Source organism: Ischnura elegans, chromosome 8 (genome assembly GCF_921293095.1).
Source record: "Ischnura elegans chromosome 8, ioIscEleg1.1, whole genome shotgun sequence".
In the NCBI taxonomy this organism is placed as follows: domain Eukaryota; kingdom Metazoa; phylum Arthropoda; class Insecta; order Odonata; family Coenagrionidae; genus Ischnura; species Ischnura elegans.
In genome coordinates this window covers 10,826,006-10,834,553 of record NC_060253.1, presented here as the reverse complement: position 1 = coordinate 10,834,553, position 8,548 = coordinate 10,826,006, and the positions used below count along the sequence as shown (strand labels likewise).

The following is an 8,548-nucleotide window of genomic DNA, read 5'->3' as shown; positions in this document are numbered from 1 at the left end:
TCACATTTAGAAACCTACTACACTAAAGGCGGAGTTCTTTAACAATTGTACGACATGAATTGAGTCAATGAATTTTAACAAGTGCAAAGAGAATGTTTATAATGTGTTTTTAAGGTAACACTCTGGGGGTCTGGTTGAGTGATAACTATAGTGGCTTCATACTCTGTGTTACCGAATATAAATACTAGTTATGAACAGTTATACTACCGGATACAAGTACTGGTAGGAGGAGATTTTTCAAAGATTGCACCTTACTTGCCGTAGCACTTTTAAGGAGGGCGTTTGGAACACATCACTCTGTTCATCGGATGGCATTACAAGCTTCCATTACTATGAATAGTTACCATAAACGCTAACGTGATAGAACAGATCTTTACCTCTTAATTATCTCTGCCGCTGCTGCTCCATCGACGCTTATGTTTTGTCTTTATTTGTTACTAAATCAATGTTATACATTTAATCTGTTTAAATCAAATAAGAAATTTGGATGGGTGGTTACAAAATGCTAATGGTACAAATTTTGGTATCGACATAAATTATTGCATTACAATATTTAACATCAAAGTTGGGCATTTCCCCAAAATTGAGCCATGAACGTCATTTAATAAGTTATAATAGATAGTTACAACAAGATCCTCGCTATAGTGTCCATTCGTCGTCAAGCCTTGCCAATAAGCTATTATTAATTGATACATTTATAAATGACCGTGTGGCAGACAGTGTTAAATCAAAATCATCCGGAACTCTTTTCTTCCGTGATGCCTTGTGATCTGGTATTTGTCCGAAACTTAGGGAAGCCGATAAAACCCCCAAAGAGACCACCGTGTCCTCATCAGGGCTGGTGAATAGATGACGTAGAGTGCTCGCTGTGTTGTCTTGCGATGCGCTCTCGTTGTCCATCGCATTATTCGTGCAGCGGATGTCATGGTGATGCTGTTTGTGAGGTGCTGTGATTTAAATTAATCGAAATTAGTCCACTACATTATAACATAACAAAGTTACCGCTAGACTGTGAAATTGCATGCGTTACAACGATATTCAAAAAGGGAAACAGGCATGACCCAGGCATCCACCGTCCAGTGTCATTAACCTCAAATGTAGGCTAGATACTTGAGCATATCGTCGTGAGCAATATTATGACTTTCTTGGACAGAGGTAACTCCCTCCGTGACTGTCAGCACGGATTCCGAGAGGGAAGTTTGTGCGAAACACAGCTCGCGCTATTTCTTCACGTTCTTCTAAAATCTGGTGAATCGAAAAGACAAGTTGACGCACTATTTCTAGATTTTATGAAAGCTTTCGACACGGTACCTCACAACAAACTTTTATAAAAATTACCGTCATGCCGATTAAACGAAACAGTGGTGAACTGGATTCACGACTTTCTCAGTGACCGTACTCAAAAGGTATTTCATGACGAAATTAGGTCTGACGTAGTAAAAGTTACATTTGTTCCACAAGGAAGCGTAATCCGCCCCATTTTTTTCATTGTATACATTAATGATCTCTACTCCCGCATTAATAATAAATACGGTTATCTGCTGACGACGCTTCCGTCTATCGCGAAATTAGTGATCACTCTGACTATGAAATTCTATCATCGGACTAAACAACGGTCATTTGTGGAGCCAAGAGTGGGTTCTCGAAGGTAACCTGAGCAAATGCATGACGGTACATTTCTGGCGGAATTCGTCTAACTATAACCATGTTTATGCTGTGGATGGTATCAACATAAAGGCATTAGACGAAGTGAAGTACCTGGGATTTACGTCGAACCTCTCGTAGCGAACACATATAAGGAATATTTGCGGCACCACCATGAAGAAATTAGGATTCGTTAAGCCTACTGTGGGAAGATTTTCGCATGAGAAAGTAAAAGAAAGGTGATATTTCGCACTCGTCTAACGGTACCTTGAATATGCGTTCGGGATCCGATGCAGAAAGACTTAATCCGCGAACTGAAAAAATACAATGGAAGGCTGCCGGTTTCGTTAAAAACTGCTACGGGCGCACAGACAGCGTTACCCAGGTGATAAGCGAATTAGGCTGGGAGCCGCTTGAGACTCGTAGGCTGCGCGCTAGGCTTCTACTGCGTGAACAATTGAAAATCTTTAAGAGCGACACGGAGAATATATTATCAGAGCCACACTATATTTCCAGGTCCAATAGAAGCGATAAATCAAGAGATATTTTTTTCCGAACGTATAGATATGGGAATTCATTTTTCCCCCGAACCATAAAGCTCTTTAATAAACGCTAGTCCTATCTTCGTTAGGGCACTTCATTTTTATTTGTAAACGGATCCTAATCCCTACACTAAATCCTAACACCCCCACCCACATGCCTTTTAGGTGGCTTGCGGGGTAAAATGTAGATAAAGATGAACACTTCTTCATGTTTGAAAAACTCGTCCTTTTTGTTATAGCCTAGCCAATAAGGCTCAGGTCATTGAGATAATTTACAATATATATTTGAATTCAATGGTGGAGAAGAGTTTCCACAAGTTATCATTGCCAAATAAATTGTTTTATGGTCACACGTCCGTTTTCATGAAGTAATTGAACATTTATTAGGCGATGGAATCATGTATGCTCTCAACTATAGGATTTGATAATTTCAGAATAAAAGATTGACAATATGCAGCTGAAAAAAAGTAGAAGGGAAATACATGGTGCCTAATGGGCGTAAGATGAAATTTAGAATGATTTAATTAGGTAGGTTTTACGCTATTTCAAATTGGAATTTTAAGTATTTCATGCCATCGTAATTTGCCTAGGTCGGGAAGAAATTTCTTTCAGAAACGGGGCAGATATTAACTTCGACGATATTGTGAATGTTGGATTAATTTTATCTCGAGCAAGATACCTTACATGACATTCTATAATGGCCTGATGTCCATTGAAGAATCACTAATGACATGTTAATTCAAACGTCTGAAAGGAAGTTACCTTAAATTTTAGGATGAAGTAGAGCTCAGGTAGTATGAGAATCATAGAAGACTATTTGAGATTATAATTTGATGAAAACAAAGATTTCTCCTCATTCGTCCGCCTTCCCAATTCGTCCGCTCATTCCAGGAACACACCGACTTATCTCCTTCCTCCAACACCATCATAAGCCGTTCTGTCCTGGACTTGGGCCACAGATATTCTCTCGGCTGGACATGGGGAGATAGCAGGTTCACTTTGGCGACCACTGACTCGGATGCAGGATCTGGGGAAGGGAGAAGGCAGAAAATGATAAGTAGCTCTGCTCCGCTTAATGCGAGTAGCAAGCCTCATTACCAAGATTACAGCCATTGATTCTCTCGCTTGGTGAGAACAATGGAGTGACAACAACGAAACTTGTTGAATAGGAATTGAAATTTCTTGTCATTTATGCGGATAAAAGAGAACTTTTAAAAAAATCAACTGAGTCTATTGATTAGACGGATTCCATAAGACGCACCTGAAACAAAGTTACAGTCAAAGGAATGGAGGCATTAAAAGTCAACAAGCAAACAAATGAAATTCAGGCGATCCTTAAACAATCGAAATATTATTCTTCTCTGTTTTGGAACCTATATGGCGAGTTACTTTTTGAATTCATTCTGGCGGGTTTAACGACAAATGCAAGTGATAAGTGTAAAAAAACAAGCTGATTGCGCAGATCCATTCGAAATAAAATGAGAGACTTTCTGAATTCTGTAAGTGTTCTGATACATGACAACGCCCGTCCGTCAAGCGGACGATTAGATTCAGGATGCCGGCATTCGCAGCAACGATCTATGAAGAACATCAATCGCCTGGGAGGTAACGCCGAAAGTTAAGCAAAAGCATACTTATATTAAGCAATGTAATGATTTTTAATCAATGACTTCGTGTTTTATTCATGATCCATTGGAGATTGAAAAAGACGGCCCTAGGAAATGAAAAAGAACATACAAAAAATAATTAAAAATACTCAGGCCCAGAATATTAACTCAAGTCAGGAAGATCAAAAAGAAAGAAATAAAATACTGAACACGCATGAAGGATATTCAGGCTTAAAATATTAGCCATTTTTTAAAACTATTTATACTTGAGGTGGTTGGTTTCCCGGGGGATCAGAATACCACAAACATCGTCACCTATCCCCACGACCTCCACCCAGGTATAAAAATTTTGCTATAATATTACATATTAAGCGGTGATAATAATAAGTAATTTATTCCAGTTCTTGGTACCACAGTTGACAGTGACTACGAAAATTAATTGAAATTTGAATGGAAGTTAATCACTTGATATTTTATAGTTGAGTTGAGCCATTTAAACTTACTATAATAATCCAGTTAGGACTTATCATTGGAAATGTTTATCACATGTTTCTTACGTGTGATTTCTTTCGTGGACCTTCGATAACCTCTAATGATTAAGTACTTCTCCTTGCTGTTTGTCTGTGATAATAGGATGCATTTAAACGTGGAAGGAAATGTGTTAAGTATTAACTTAAGAATTCACCGCCAAACCGACCTAATTGTTAAGGCAATTGAACAGAAAATAATGCATGTTCTAATTCTTCTACATCAACCTAATTCTGTGCGAGCCACTTTTAGGGTGTTTGGCAGGGGGTGATTATTCACCAACCTGCAGTATATAAGAGGACCACCGCATGGCCATAGTAATATTACGCATAACAGCATAATATACATACGTCCATATTCATGTTTTTTGGTTCATTTATTCACGTTTAACTCCTACTCGTAAATTCATTGCTTTGACACAATTAAATAAAAATAAGAGCTCACTGTGCGACTATTCGCCGTAAAGCGACCTTGTGACCTAAGTATGTGACGTCACGAGAGTAATTCAGAGGGTCTCTTTTGTGGCGCCTTGACTCCCCTTTCCCCATCCCCTCTCCTTCACCTTCAATACCTACCCTTAACAACCAGCTCTCCACCCTATGACGGGCCACCCGACCCTCTCCCCAACACCTTCGCGATGCACTTTGACTCGAAATCGGGCCAACAATTTTGACTCTGCCTTGAACTATATGTGCACGGCAACCTCCCCTTACATCCTTAGTGATTCCCCGCCCTCCATTGCCTCTCAGGGCTGTTTGTAGGAAGTAATGCATCACTTTGGTATTCCTCCTCATTCTAACATGCCTAGTTAAGTTTTAGTCTCGCAGCAGTTCGGTCGGAGGTGAATCCTCCTTCGCTGAGGTGAACGGGTAAGTCCTATTCTCGTATATGACCTATCAATACATGATAATCTACAAATTTAAACATACTTGTTGATAATTTTGTTCAAGAATGATACATTCTTTGGCATTATGATTGGGTACAATTACAGGAGTTTCTGTGCCCACATTGCTCGCTTAGACTTCATGTTCCTTCCTAATATAATAATTAAGAACTTCTTCTTTCATCAGTGCCGAATTTTTAGTGCTATAGCTGAAAGATATATCTTTTTTATTTACAGTTTACGAAAGGTTGAGTGCGCAATTCAATAATTCCAGTAGATGACACTTCAATCCTCAAATCAAGGTGTCAACTATCTCTTCAAGCCGTTTCCTCAACGCTTGGATTATTATCATTGGTTCTTCATTATCATGGACGCAGTGTGAATGTCTAATGGAATTATGTGAAGTTACCTGAATGTGTTACTCATCCCATTGAGCGAGTGTTCATTCAGCGAAAGAGTGAAGTGAATGTGTCTAGGGTTCATTGTCAGTGTTGTGTTCACTGTGAAGTGCAGGTGAATATAAGTATTTTGGAGAGTCGCTGTTGTAAAGCTGAGCTCTGTCGACGATGGACCCGGAAGCAAATAAAAGGTAGGGAGTCTTCTCCTCTTGCAGCTTGATTCAACATGGAGGTTAAACAGTTTTGCAGAAAATAATTTTTTAAAATTGATTTAGCTCCATTTTTTCCTGATGAGAAGGAAAATTCTTTGACCCAATTCGTGGGGTCTCTTTGTAAATGAAATATACTCTTTGAATGTTGGATCTATCGTTTTTTTAGTACAGCGGGGTAAATAAAAAAGGATTTTCAGCTTAGTTCAATAGGTATTAAATGCTATTATTGCTCTTACGGTATCGCGTGACCCGGTCACATATTTTCACATGCTCGACTAAGTTAATGTACGATACCTTGGAATGCATAATTAACTTCTTAATACTCTAATACATTAATTTTGCACCCGATAATCGTAGACAATGATACGCCATTCCTAACAGTTTTCACTCTATGAAAGTGTTTGAAATTTCTAGCAGTGTCGTGAGGACAAAGTTCTCAAGCAGTATTTGTTCATTGAAATCAAGGTAATATAAAAAAGAACAACTGAATCATCTCATCATGAATGGACGGAGACCACCCGGCTGGAAGCTCGAAAATCCCTTTTCGAATATTTTCGCCGGGAAAGCGTCAGATTTCACGTAACTGAATCACCTCTCTGGAAATGTGTGTTAAAGGGAGATAGGTGTTTGTTTGGGAGAAGTACATAAGCTACTTTTCCACTTCCCACTGCACTGTTAACGCGTGACCGTTCAAACCTGCGTGAAGCACAAACCGTTTAAGGAGGGAATGCGGATTTGACCGATTCTTATCCAATGACACCCCTAATGGTGAAGGCTGGATTCTTTTATCAGTTTTAAGATTGTTTTTTTCCATCTCTAACCTATATAACATGACATAAAAAGACGCACCATTATCGCTTGCCCGAATTTATCTTCTAAATTATGGTTATATTCTTGGCTCTATCTTTTTAATCGACATATTACTTACTAAACTAGCTATTTTACTTGGAATAATCTAACGCTATTCTTTCGCGTTTTTCAGGGTATATACCTTCAATTTTAGCCTTGCATACCGAGGGTCTAAACCTCAGACACAACAGAAGCCATAAGTGCTAACTTTATATATTTTCCCCATTTGCTTCTTTTACTTGTTTATCAAAGATAAATTCCTCCCCAAATTTTTCCTTCGTTATGTAGTTTACCGAAAAATCGAAATCTTTTAAGAGCTGAAGTAAACCACGAGACCTTTCCTGTTGTACTGCCATAACTCGTGAGTTGCGCCAGAAAATTAAAGTATATTGACCGAATATTTTGTCGGCTTATCTCATGTCTCAAAGTTATTAGGCAGACGAAGGATCTCTCCCCAGAAAAACTACTATGTGTTTTATTACTATGTGTTCCACTAATTATGGTCGTAGTCAACTATGTGATGACTACGACCATAATTATTAAATTACACAATAATAATCAGCATACCTCGCTTGCAAAGTCTTAATTACACATAAAGAAATATTACCTTTCAAAAACGCGTCTATTAAAATGGCCGAACTCAATTAGTAAGTATTTATCAATTGATATTTCATTTTAGTAGAGGTGACCATGCTAATACTAATGAACTTGGCTTTTGCTGAAGCGGAAATTCATTGATTATTTCCGTACAGCTTTTTCTTGAAATTTGCAAGAATGTTAGTGTTGAATCACTGCTGCTGCGAAATCTCCATCACTTAACCTCTCTAAACAGAGAACATCTTATAGGCACGCCTGGTGGCGCCAAGAAGTGGCGCCTAAAATCCGCATTAATTCTAATTGACCTTGGTTTTATTTCGGGGAAAATAAAACCAAAAATGTGTATTAATTTTAAATATGTTTAAAGCAACTCAAGATGCCAGTTTTTATGCCTTCACTGAAGAATAAAATTTGTCATATCAAAGATAATTAAATTTAGTCGTTACCAACGGATTAGTTCTAATGATTAAATCATAAAGACTTACCTTGAGTAAGACTCGACGATGAAGACCAAGAATGTTGACTGTCTTCACGAAAAGAAATGAAATTTATCTGTTCGTTCTTATGCTCTCCTTGAAGTAGATACTTTCGCAGGTGACTTTTATCTTCAGTTGGTTCGCAATGAACCATTTAGCAATGTCTTTGTATAAAGTTGACGGCATCAGGTTTCTCCACCCGGATACGGCTCAAGTTGAGCTTGGCTAACATGGAAACGAACCTGCGAATGACCAGAAAAAATAAATACTACTATATTATTTTTATAATTCAATCAAGAGCTATTAATTTAATCGGCGTGCACATGCAAGATGATCGATCACATTGATGACTTAATTGAATATCACAGATCATATCTAAGGCTGAAGATCTTCGAAGCAATTGAAAGCTCCTTATTTGGCTCTGTATTGATTTCATTGTTTACCATCGACCATTTAAAAAGATGAAAAATATATTTTGGGGGTAATTTGAAAGTATTTCTGCGATTAATATTATGGCACCAATTATGAGAATATCGAATAACACATTCGCAGGTGGCGTACGTCAATAGAACATTTCCGTTTCATGGAATCTTTTCCACCGAAATACTACGTGTAAATCTAAGCAATGCATACGACCTTGATTGAGTCGAAGCTATTAATGTTCAGTGTGGTTTTTATATTTAAATCGTCGCTAAATATGAAAACTCGATGACAATAATTGGATCGTAAAGTAGAGAATTTTTATGCACTAAAGAGAACACACAAATACTTATCCCTTATGTACTAATCGCATAGTGTGATTAGCAATGCTC

General features: G+C 38.0%; 1 long non-coding RNA gene across 1 annotated transcript; it reads right to left on the bottom strand.

Annotated features, from left to right (window-relative positions):
* Positions 1-400: 400 nt before the first annotated feature.
* Positions 401-7,782, bottom strand: LOC124163199. The gene is made up of 3 exons (XR_006865730.1): positions 7,746-7,782; positions 2,949-3,213; positions 401-947 (listed from the first exon to the last, which is right to left on the bottom strand). It is a non-coding gene; the product is annotated as an uncharacterized LOC124163199 (long non-coding RNA).
* Between the last annotated feature and the right edge of the window lie 766 nt (positions 7,783-8,548).